We start from the raw sequence: 13,327 nt of genomic DNA on the forward strand, positions 1-13,327 counted from the left end.
TTCTTGTCCCTTGCTAGTCTTTTAAATCATGGCATTTACTATTTTTTCACTTTCCGTTTCTTCCTATAACCTGTTCAGTTTCTTATAGTTCAGCTTTTATTTTAATGTACGTAATAATATTTTATAGTTTTTTTTTTCATGTTTTCCTCGCAGTGTTGGACTTTTCAGAAGGCGCGTTCTTCCCTCTCACTTTTACCTTTCCTTCCTCACACTGAAATATTTTGTTGCTCTTTCCGTATATTTTCCTACCAGTTACATTTTCTCACATATACAGCCCATCACCAATTGATTATCCAATTGTTTTCGCAACACGTCAACTTCCTTATTTAGAAATATGACGCGCATTATTCAATTTTAAGCCCTGTCCAACACTTTTCTAACTTAGTAATGCTCTTAATTTCAATATTTGACACTAATTCGTTTCCTCTTCCTACGTAATCTCTGGCATCTGACGTACATGGTTAATTAACCTTCTTCCTGATAAGAGGAGATCAGCGATCACAGCTGCCGTGACCGTTTATTGGGACATTTGTTATCTCACTTAATTAAATGTGCCTTTGGACACTTCCGTCTTGCTACTTACCCCACTATAGAAGCAGCACCACTTGAATGGTTATTTTATGACAAATTTCGGTGTCAGATCATTTTTCTCTAATGTATTAAAAAGCTCAGAGAAGACGGGGCATTTCGGTCACGCTGATAATGACCTGGTTTATAATTAATCTGGTTTTGTATTTGTCGACTTTAATTTGTTTACATCTTCGTAACTTCTTTTCGATAGTTACAGCATCTCTAGCCGGACCAGTCAACATATAAATTTTATAGTGAAACTAAATACTCAGATTGCCTGAACTTAACCAGTCCGAGCACTCGATATTTTTGACCATTTAGAGATCTGATATGGAGTCGACATCGGCAATTCATGGTCCAGGGTGCATGCATACACACAAGTAGCGTTCAGTGGGTCAATCGTACCATATTATTCAGCTACACAAAACATAAATGCTCTATCCCCTATTAGGCGGAGTGGAAACTCAACATGGGTAAACTACGTCAGCGAATAATTTCTCAGACGAATAATCTGTTATTCGGGGAGGGTAGCCTGAACTCCCTACAACCTCTGTGCCTACCAGCTGGATACCATGTGCTGGTAGCATTTCATTTCCTTGACTATCAGGAGAAACCAAGTAATTTCCGAGCGGTCTGCTAGTCCAACCCATTTATATCCCAAACGAAAAATTAACTTCACAGAAGTACCTCAACACATTCGTAAGTTTACATGTACATTTTTCAAAGCGATTTCTGTTCTGTCAATATTTCAGTGTGGTTATATATATATATATATATATATATATATATATATATATATATATATATATATATATATATATATATATATATATATATATATATATATATATATGTAGTCATACGTTTTATAATGAATTCTTGCAGACATTTTCATCATCTTTTGATTCTACGAGTATTTTGAACTCTTTTGAAAAAAAAAAAATAACCTACATATGTGCTTCTATTAATTGTCGATTTATGTTGATTCGTATAAATACATGAAGGACTTCGTACTAGTCCATAAAGTAATATTAAGAACTGAATGGTTATCATCATAACCATAATTTTTTAAGGAGTGGACCGGTAAGCTAGCAGAAGGCCTCTATCAGATGATCCGCATCAGGAAACACTCTTCCTGTTTCCTGACAAACCTAATACTTAGCAGAAAGGAGTAATCAGGATACACTTAATTACACATTAATTTATTGTTCTCATTGCTCTCGGGCCGTGTGGACGTGCTGTGCAAAAGCTCCTGCTTTCTCTGTTGCGCAACTTCCTGTTTTCACCAAGATGGCTGCCAGTTACCGCAGGAGGAGCAACACTGTGTGTGCTGACTTAGTTAAAGGAACAATTTATCCGACGAATGCCTCTGTTTTATTACCAACGATCATACGAGACACGTTCTACATTGACAACGATGAACTACATGGAATAGCGCTTAATGGTTCTTCAAGAATCTTCATAAAGTTCTGCACAGTGGAGGCGTATGAAAGGACGGTGACTCAGTACCAGGAGAAGTGCATCGCCGTATCATCTGGACTGGAGGTATGCCTGCGGGATGCCTCCAAATACTATACCTGGGTGAGGATCCGAAACGTTCCTTTTGAAGTGGATGATGTGGATATCAGAGAGACTTTTCAACGATATGGTGAGGTGCATGCTATAACTTTGGGTCGATGGACGGATGGAATCTACGTGGGGCTGCCTGCAGGATCTTACACCGTCAAGATGACATTGAGAAGACCTATTCCCTCGTATGTTGTCCTGGAGGATTTTAGGACACAGGTGTATGTGACCTATGCGGGACAACGCAAGACGTGTCGCCTGTGTGGCGCTTTTGACCACATGGCGGCTGCTTGTGGTAAGGCAGCAGAGCCGCGGCCTTTAGAACTGCAAGTAGCCACAGTCTCTCTGGTGGCATCTCTGCCGAAGGCTATGAGTGCAGCAGGCAAGGGTAATTGGGCGGACGAAGTGGAGGGTGTGGAAGAGAATTGTGTGACGCTACCAGTGGCTTCGGATGCTCCCCCGCAGGCAGACCCTGGTGTTGAGCAGCAGCCTGTGGGGGTGGGGGAGGCCGGCGACCTACAGGAGTTATCTGAACCCCTGCAAGAGATGATTAAGTCTTTCCTGGACGTGCCAGTGGAGGAGATCCCCTCTGTGGACTGGAGAATTCTGATGGTTGAAGAACCTGAATGTGCAGGTTCCAGGGCCTCCGGGGTCAGAGTCTGGCATGTTGCAGTTGCTGCAGGTGGAAGCTGAGGTGCACAGGGGGAGTGGAAATACTGACATGGAGTTTGAGGGTACATCTAGAAAGAGAGCTGGAGGCTCGTCGGATGACGAGGTTATCACTCCAGCTCAGAGTTCTGGTAAGAAGACGTGGGCGGGAGTGACTAAGAAGGGGCAGGGTAGTGCACAGGGGGGGAGGGGGTCCAGGGGGGCAAGAGTGCACGGGAAAAGACAGGAGCAGCCAAAAGTGTAATAGACAGGACACAGAGACATAGAGGAAAGCCCCCCTTTCTGAGTTTTTAAGTGTCTAACTATAAATGTGATTGGCCTTAGGGCTGACGTTAAACGTGCATGGTTGGAGGATGTTTTACGGCGCTATAACATTGATGTGTGTTTTATTCAAGAACACAATTTTAAGTGTGGTAGAGAGTTGAGGCTGAAAGGTTTTAGGATGTATGCTGGTAATTCAGGGAAATTAAAGGGTGGGGTGGCAGTGGCAGTGAGGGAGTCCAGCCCATTCCACGTGCTCAAGTGGGAAGAGGGGGGGAGGGGAGGGTGGTGAGGGTGGAGGGGCTATGGGGGGAGATTAGAGTATGTTTTCTGGGGATATATATGCCGGCTGATAGTAACATATGGGTAAAGGTGAATTTTGTAAGAGAGGTTTTGCTTTTCTACTTGCGGGGTTTACCCATGGTTTCTATAGTAGGTGGGGATTGGAACTGTGTAATCAGGAATAAGGATGTGGAACCGAGAGGGGCAGGATGTGTGCTTGGGGTGTTGAGGGAATTGTTGAGGAATGCAGGGGTTTATGACATAGTCAGGGAAGATGGGTGGAGAGTGGAGCACACGTTTATGCGGAGGGGTTATGTTGGCAGGTTGGACAGTATATATATAACTCGCGAGATTACAGTGGAAAGGGTAATGACGATTGATTTAGGTTTTTCGGACCATCGTGCCATTATGGCAGAGGTGGCATGGGAAGGGATAATCCGTAGGTATGTGGGTTATTGGAAAATGAATGTGAGGTTACTTCAGGGGGAGGGGGAGGGGTTGTTTTTTAGGGAATGGTGGAGGCAACTATGGGAGATACAGAACAAAGAGAAGGATGTATTGGAATGGTGGGAGAAGCATGCTAAATTGCAGATTAAGGAGTATTATCAGCATAGAGGATGGGATGAGGTGAGGTGGAGGTTTGGTTTACAGAAATATTTTGAGGGGCAGCTCAATGATTGTTATGAAGGGGGCGGGGGGCTAGACATGGAGAAATAGAGGTTTTAAGGGGAAGATTGAGGGATATACAAAATTCTCGTTTTGATGCGATACGTGTGAGGGAAGGATTAGAGGAGGTACTATGGGGTGACAAACCGTCAGGATGTGTTTTGAGGAGATTTAGGAATAGGCAACAGATGACCACGATTATGGGATTAGAGATGTGTAAAGGGGTTGGGGGCTATAGGGTGGGGGAGGTACTTAGTACCACCGATGGAATGAGTAATTATGCTGATTATTGGTTTAGGGAGAATTTTAAGCAGGGGGAGGGTGGAGGGAGGGAGGGTGAGATTATAGGGGAAGGAATTCGGGGTATTTTAGGGGAGGAGGAGAGAGCGGTGATCGAGGGTAGGATCAGTGAGGAGGAGGTGGGGGAGGCGGTAATGAGCTTGAGTAGGGGAAAAGCGCAGGGGATTCATGGAATTCCTAACGATTTCTATATTACACGTTGGGATTGTATGAAGGAATGTTTAGTCTCGTTGCTTAACTGTATGAAGGAAAGGGGAATGTGGGGGGAATCGCAGGGCACGGGGGTAGTTGTTTTGGTCTACAAAGGAGGGGGGGAAAACCCTGGGTGCCTATAGGGCGATCTCCCTCATGTGTGCTGATTATAAAGTTTTTGCGAAGGTTTTAGGTAATCGTATGAAAAAGGTGCTTGAACGAGTTCTACATAGAGGACAGTGTGGGATTCCAGGTCGAAGTATGCATGAGGGGCATGGGAGAATTAAGGATTTCGTGGAGGGCAGACAAGGGGGGGGGGAATTTTGGGGATTGATTGGAAGCAGGCTTATGACAGTGTAGATAGACATATGTTGTGGAGTATTTTAAAAAACAGGGCTTTGGGGATGAGATTGTGTGGTGGGTGACTACTTTGTATATGCCTGCGAGGGTCAGGGTACAGGTTAATGGGAAGTTAGGGTTGCCGGTGCAGTTGGGGAAGGGTTTACGACAGGGTTGTCCCTTGTCTCAAATCTTCTTTAGATGCATGCAGGACCCATTTTATAGGCTTATAGAGAAAGGAGTGTGGGAACGGGGAGAGGAGGGTCCTGGCAGATGTGGAATTGTGGGGTATGTAGATGACACCACAGCTTTGGTGGGAGGGGAAATAGGATTGGAGAATGTGGGATGTATAATAGAGATTTTTGGTGGGGCGACAGGGATGAGGGTTAATGAAGCAAAGTCTAAGTTATTGGAAGTAGGTACGTGGGTGGGGGGAACGGTTGGGGGAACTGTATGGGTGGAACATAGTGGATAGAATTAAGATCTGCGGGGTTGTGTACATGGCGGATGCTGGGGAGGCGCAGAAAATAAATTCAAAGGATGTTGTGAGTAGAGCAATGGATAGGATGCGAGGGTGGAGGGCCGGGGATATAACAATGCAGCAGAGGGTGTTGGTAGTAAACACACTTGTGTATAGTAAAGTGTGGGGAGTGGCAGAAGTATATCCTCTGAGGTCATGTGATATTCAGGAACTGGAGAGGGTGGTTTTGAGGTATGTGTGGGGTTATGGGAGGCCATGGCTACAGAAGGAGGTGGTGATGACGGGCATGTGGCAGGGTGAGCTGGGTCTTATACCTTTGGACACATGCATGAAGGCAGTGTATGTGAAGCAGCGGTACCTGAGGGCAGGAGGGGAGAGGGGTATAAGGGTGGGGAAATGGTGGAAGGGGAAGGCGTTATTGGTGTGTGAAGCTATGGTGCGTAATTTGTTGACAATACGGAATGCAAGAAAAGTAAGGGTAAGTAAGCTTGGGAGGACAGGTAGGCAGGGTGGGGTGCTACAGGGTGTAGCTACATACCCGATGTATGATTGGGGGGCATTTGGGAAGACTTTCAGAAGATTAGATTAAAGCCGAGGGTTCGTGAAGTGGTACATAGGTTCTTTATGGGAATTCTAGCTTCAAGGTCAGTGCTATATAGAATGGGGTATGTAGGTGCAAGCACTTGTTTGCATTGTGGGGAGGAGGAGACAGCTTTTCATGCTGTATATTTCTGCGAAAACTTGGGGGTTGTAAGGACATGGTTAGCGAGGGTCCTAGGTATAGTGGTGGGGTTGGGAGAAACATTTCGACTTTGAGGGCTTTGCATTTTGATGTGGGCGGGGTTCCCAAGGACATTCGGTGGGCAGTGATGTATGTGGTGGCAGATTTTTTGTATGTGTCTTGGGGTACGCGGGAGGTGGGGGGTGATTGTAGGGTGCGGGCACTTGCAGCAAGTGTGTATTGTATGGTTAGCAGGAATAGGCTTGTATATGGGAGGGAGTGGGTAAAGTTTTCCTTTGGGTTATCGTAATCTGACAGTAGGTGTAGTGTTAGGGTTGGATGAAGGTTAGAGCTGGAATGGGTTGTTTTCCCTAAACTGGCACTTTTGTTTTTGTTTTTGAGACCCGTGGAGAGTGGAACGTGGAAAGAGTGTGTGGTAGTGGAGTATGTGGGTGTGCAGTCTTCTAGCATGAGGGGGGGGGCATAGTGGGGGGGTGAACTGGAGACATACGGTTAATAGCCTGGGGTTTTGACTTAATGACTTTAGGTAAGGGTGTGAGTATGAACAGGGAGAGTGAGGTTGTGTAGTGTCAGGGGATGGCAGGAAGGGGGGCTTTCTGAGGTGTCTTGGACCTGGATGTTTGTTTATGATGTGGACGAATCTAGTTACTATAATTTGCCTACAGGAAATCCTTTATAATCAATTTGTTTTTGGCGAATATCGATGCTAGAAATCAAACTGTTACATGTTTATACCATGTACTTACTGTTTAATTGCTTTATGTAGTTTGTTTTGTAAGCCATGAGGCAGTTCTAGCCTTTACCATTTTAAGGTTTAGGAACAGAAGTTCCATTGTAGTATTTTATGCATAATATTTTTACGTATTGTAATTTGCATACTTTTCGATAGCTTTATATACGTGTTAGAGATAACGTATTTTATTGTGCACTCTTGTAGTTCTAATTTATGTTGCATTTCTCAGATAGGGTGGGGAGGTCTGACTGGGGTAGGGGGGTGTTTAATTTTGAAGGGTGTGACGGTATTACACATACTATGCTCTTTTGAGTTAGTACCTTATGATGTCAAGTCATGGTAATGAATATCAGATTTCACTTTGGATTTAGCTTGTGCGGGAATATGTATCAATATTCTCCCCAAGTTGGTTCTTTTTTGTTTGTGTTTTCATTAGATACTTTTGTTACATGATAGTATAACTTTTATGAGGATTTTTTTGTCTGTGTATGCGCAGAGTTAAATGTGCAGTGATTTATTTTTTGTGACACTGTTGCTCTTATATTGTATGTGGAAGATCCGATACTGTGTTCTTGTATTAATGTCATTTGTGATGTTAGGATAGCAGTAGGCTTTTATAACTATTGTAGAGTAGTTAATTAAATGAACAATGGTGAGTTGTTGTACAATATGGTGAAACTGGGTTAAAGGGGGGTTAGGTTTACTGTTTGAATTTTCACTGAATGCATTTATTCAGTGTGTATTTTGTAATTTAGCAGATGGGAAGGGGTAAGAGGTTTGTCTTATTTTTGTATTAATTACACGTTTTTTTATATTGATTTTAAATGGCATTATGTTTAATGGCATAATACATCTATGTTGCGTGAGGTGCATATATTAGACATATATCGCTTTTTTTTGTGTGTGTGTGTCATTTACATTATGAAAAAACAGTGATGGAAGCACTGTGTATTTTGCAGTAGTGTGTTAGTTATGTAGTTAGGTGTATATCAGAGCCATTATGAATAGTGTTAATGGAACGGAACAGAGCCACTGATAAAGCCTCTTTTTTTATATATATCTATATCATATTTATACACGTAACTATGTATATTGTATGCACTGTTTTAAATAAAATATATAAAAAAATTACACATTAAAATACTACGAAATACAGATAACTAACATTCCTTTAATTTTGAATTTCAACCTCAGATGTTCGTCATATTTATTATCTTTTACTTGCACTGAATTTTTGTCATGGATTAAATTATAGAAACATTTAAGAAGATCACATTGTATATGCACAGTATGCAGTCTACCTACCTGAAGGAACTCTCCCTGGAAGGTATTCTGGGGGTCAACGCCCCCGCGCCCCGAGCCATGACCAGTACAGACAAGTTGATGAGTAAAGCAAACGTATAATACTTTAGCATCTTTATTGACAAAAAGTTTCATCAAGGAACCTCTTCAAGGGGGGCTCCTTGCGTGGTGAAGAGGCTCTTGTTCCGAGAATTAGACCTGTTAGTCTCCTTCCTCAGACCGAATCTAATTACCCCCCAATCCCCCCTCCCTTAAACCATCCTCCCCATCCTCCCTTTTTTCTTTTCCTTCTCCCCCCCCCTTTTCCCCCTTTTTTTTTTCCGGGTTTTTTTCCCCCACAGGCACTCTTTTCCCGGGGTGGGGGAAAGGGAACTGGAGTCCACCCCATTCCGTTGGGGTAATTGGTGGTGGTGTATTTTCCCGTGGAATCTGGATCGGCCGGGGGTTTCCCCCCAACCCCTCTTTGGTCCCCCCGGGAGTGGCTTTGGGTATTTTTTTCCAGGGGGCCCGGGTTTGTATCTCTGGAGGCTCCCTTTTCCCAGTTTCCCAGGGGTGGGGGCCCCAAGGGGTTCTTGTGGTGGTTTCCCAGCCCCCTCTCTTTTTAACCACCGGTAGCTCGACAGTTTTGCGGGGTTGCTACCCCGGTTGCGGGTTTTTACTGGAATGATGGGTAGGGTTGTAGGTCCATGCTCCATCTGCACTACTTGCAGTGCTGAGGTCCTTTTGGGGGCCGGGGGGGAATTTCGGGCTTTTTCATTCCCCCCGGGAACTTTCCCCCCCAGTCCCCCCTTTTTTTATTTTTTTTTTTTTCCTTTACTTTTCTTTCCTTTTTTTTAAAAACAAAAGAAAAATAACCCAAACCCAAGCCCCTAGTCCATGGACCCTCCCCAGGCCCCTTCTTGATACCCCCCCGTTCTCCCCCGCCTCGTCTTTGGACCCTCTTCGGGACACCCCCTAATCCCCTCTGTCCTCTTCCCTTTTTGCTTTTTCCCTCACCCTTCAGGTACTGAGGTCTCGACTGACTCCTTGATTTATCTGACCCCCGCTCCCCCTTTGGGCTATTTTCCCGTCCTCCCCCTCTCTGGTGAATTTTTTCCCGGTTGCTGGCCCTTTCCCCGTCGGACCAATTTGGGCCCCACCCCCTAAACCCAACATAAATTACCTGTTGATGATACTTTCCACCTTCTCTTTCCCTTCTCAAAAAAGATCGCCCCCGTCATACTTTTTCCCGCTCATTTTCCCAAAAATTTGCAAATGGACTAAATTCTTCACTTTATGACCGGCTTCCTCTATTGCCTATTTTTTCCGACCATAGTGTTGGAAACCTCCTACCCCATGTTGGAAAAGATATTTTTTTTCATCACTTTTAAAAGGGGTATTACATGCATAAATACTATCGGGAATGCTCCAAAGCTCAAGATCTTTCTTTTCTTTTTCCCATTTTCGATACTGTTCCTGCCCTTTGAAAAACATCTTTTCCCTCAATTCTTGTAGTGGTACCGTCTTTTGCCACCATGGTTCAAAAAAATTTCCCAGACATGGGGAATGACATTCTTGAACAGCTGGAACCCCCAAGATCCCCCCAATCCCCCAAGGAGAAAATTTTAAATTTCTTCCTGCCCCGGCGGGGGCGATCCCAAACCTTTGGGTTCATTTAATTTTTGTGTAAAACCCCCATCCTCAGTTTATTTTGGGGGACATTAGTTCCCAAGTTCAAAAGGTGACCCCTACCCCAACAGTGTAAAAATTGCTGGGGGTTGGGTCATCCACCCAAATATTGCAGATCTAGGCCAAAATTGCCCGGTCTGGGGTGTGGGTGACCATTCTTCGTCTTGCAATCGATACCCCTCTTGCCTTGGTTCATGAGGCTCCCCTTTGTCTCTCACCATTGCCAAGTCTACTTAAATGGGGGGGAAATCCGCTACCTCAAAAGGCAAAAGGTCCCCCTTTATGCCATGGCAATTTTCTCATCTCCGCCCCCAAAGGAGACTCCCCCCGTGTTTCTTTTCCCAAATTTTTCCCAAAACACCCCCCACTTCTGAGTCCCATCTTCTCCAGCCCCCTCTGTCGTTTCCCCTCCCAAGTTAACCCCTTTTCCCAATTCTTTTGCTGCCCAAGGCTCAGATTTCCCAAACCTTCAATGCCTCAGTCTTTTCTCCTTCTTGTGTTCTCCTCGGACCTTTCCCCTTCCCCTTTCTTGAACTTTTTCCCCTCCCCTGCATTTTGGAACTTTTTTTCCCTTCTAGTCTGTGGGAAATTCCTTTTGGTTTCGGGTATCTTTATTTTGCCAATCAGGGCCCCTTTTTTTTTTACAGGGGAATTTATGGGGCCTTTCCAGGGGGAATGGGGTGAGCTTCAGATGTTCTCTCCCATTTTTCCCCCCTGTTGGTGTTTTTTAAAGGAAACCCAAAATTCCCTTTTCTACTGTTATCTATCCATCTAAAGGCCCATAAATTTTGTATTCTTAGACCCTTTTTCCGGGTGGGATCTTTAAAAAAGTGCTGTTCTTCTATGCACTAATATTCCATACCATAAACTATTTGTTCGTACTTCATGCATTACACAGCACCCCGTACCCCATTATGGGTTATATGCTCTGTTTTTTATTCTCCTCTCCTTCCCCCACATTATCTTTTCCCGGATTTCCCTTTTCTTTTTTTGTCATTACCCCACTGCTTCTGTTAATTGGTGTTTTTAAATTGCCCATCTTTCCTCTGAGAGTCTCCTGTGATTCCCATGGAAATTCAGTTAGAGAGTTTTTCTTACTCCCCACCCCCCCCATTTTTTAAATCGGGTACCCCCTTTTTGGGCCCTGGGACTCCCCCTCTCTTGCTTAAAATCTCCCCAGCCCCAACAAAAATGTAAACTAGGCAAAAGTCCAAAGTTTGGCTGGCTAAATAACATGGTTGCTAATGTAAGAATCTTAGAATGATGTACATAGCCTATGTTGGGCCCTTAATTGATTATGCTGCCCCCATGGATTTTAAAGCAAAGGGTTCCCCTCCGACCCTTGGGTTAAAAATGAAGCTCTCAGGACTTTTTTGGCGCGCCCCAGATCTAAAAAATTTTAAAATGAAAAGGGGCTTGGTATTTCTAAGTACCCCAGTGAAAAGGTTTTAAAATTAACACTGTATTCGGTTTTAAAGAATGTTGAAAAAAAGACAGACACTGCCCGTGAATCTTACCAAGTGCCCAAGGTAAATACAAAAGATCAAAAATGGTTTGGGAAAACCCGTGAAATTGAAAATTTTTTTAATAACCTGCATGAACTGTGGCAAAAAGGCATTTCACCCCCCCATGGAAGATGTGTTCATTTAATATACCCTACCTAAAGTCCCCCAAGAAACTCATTGCTAGTAATCCCTTCCTTAAAACTCCCTTTTTGAAACCTTCCCCCAGAAAAATTTTTCCCCCTAGCTGGGGTAATAAGTTATCCAAAATTTTATACCTGATGGATCTAAAAAAAGGGGTCTTCTGGCAGGGCTGCATCTCTCTTGTTTTTCCTCCTGGGTTTAAAAACGATAATAAATTTTTTAGGGTTTGGGGATAAAATTAACAACTGGGGTCTACACTGCAAATGAATTGGTTTTCAATCCTAATGGCCTAAAACTAACATGACACTGGGGCAAATCTATCATCATTACTGATTCTTAAAAAATAAAATTTAAGGGTCTTGGGCTCATATAATTGCTCCCAAAAACATGCTCATTGGGGAAAAGGGATAGATACTCAAAATTGGGACAAAGGGAAATTTAATTTTAAAAATTTCTTGGGTCCCCTCACACATTGGTTTTTCTCCTTCATGATAAAAAATTGATATGTTGCAAAAAAGAGTATCCCGAAGGGGGAACGTAGAAATTTCTTTCAGGGTTCTTTTTGTCTAGCATTAGGGGTAAAATTTTGGGAAAATAAATAATGAAGATGGTTTTTTATGGGGAAAGCAGTTAAAGCCTAGGGAGATCTATAACCCACTATGATAACATGAACGTACATAAGTATGTTTTGGGCAACTTCAATTTAACAGACTGACTGATGTTGTATTTGGGCCAGGGAAAAATTGATTTAAAAAATTTCTTCCCGGGTTTGGGGGAAAACCCCAATGATGATCAAACTAAATGTAAATTAAAGGATCAAACCAATCCCTCTCTTGGGAAAACTATGTGCTTTTGTCCCATTGAGGAATACGAAACAGACAGTATAATAACCTTTTTTGACATTAAAATCCTTAATGAAAATAAATACCAGATATACTAAACAAATTTCCCCAAATTTGCTTTTTAACAAATAAATGAATATAGATATGTAGATTAAATCCATATGTATTCCTTTAACCCTTTTTGGGGGCCCGGTTCCCCGGGCCTTTTTTTGTATCCTTTCTCTCGCGCTACCGTCCACAGGATGGATGAAATTTCACAATAAATAACCCTTCGGGGGCAAAATCTAAAAAAAAACTCGTCTCTCTTCCTCTGCCCCATTAGACTTACCTGGTCTGTTCTCCCCCGGTTTTCATGACAGCGATCATTTCCCCAAACATTCTTTCTTTTCATATTCCACCCCTTTAAATTTTCTCACCGGGAATTTGATCAGGCAAATTGGAAACCTTTCCCCCCTAACTGTTTTTAGTGGGGTTTTTTTTTTCGCCCTCCCTTGATGAGCTTTTAACCCTCTTCTCGTCCTCCGTTTTTAAAGCAGCTTCTCATTCTATCCCCAAACCCGGGGGGCATTCTCAAAAAACGTGCCGGTGGTCTTCTGCGTGCTCGTGCCGACGTTTGAAACGCGCTGGGTTGGGGAGGGACCGGGACAATAGAACCACGGAGAACTTCTTGATTTTTAAACAGAAGCATCCCTTTCTCCCATGCCATCCATGACCCTTCACACTTGCTGGCGGATTATGTCTCCACCCCTCACCTCTGCTTTCATAGGGGCAATCTGGAAAAAAATACAGAAAACCCCCCCTGGTAAATATTCTCCCGACCCGGGTCCCGTTCTGCGGGGTTTCTGGTGTTGTCCCCGCAAACCCACAAGATTTTGAATGGGGGGGAATCATCTGGTCTTTTATTTTTCAGGAGTCCATCTATGCCCCCCGTTTCTTTTTCCCCCAAAATCATTGGGGTTAACACCCTTTGGGGGTTTTTTCTCTCAGAAGAACGGGATAATTTTGCCACACTTCCAAAAACTGGAAACCCAAAACCCCTCCCGCTTTCCCATCATCGGCAGCTGGGCC

Source organism: Cherax quadricarinatus, chromosome 16 (assembly GCF_038502225.1).
Source record: "Cherax quadricarinatus isolate ZL_2023a chromosome 16, ASM3850222v1, whole genome shotgun sequence".
Taxonomy (NCBI): Eukaryota; Metazoa; Arthropoda; class Malacostraca; order Decapoda; family Parastacidae; genus Cherax; species Cherax quadricarinatus.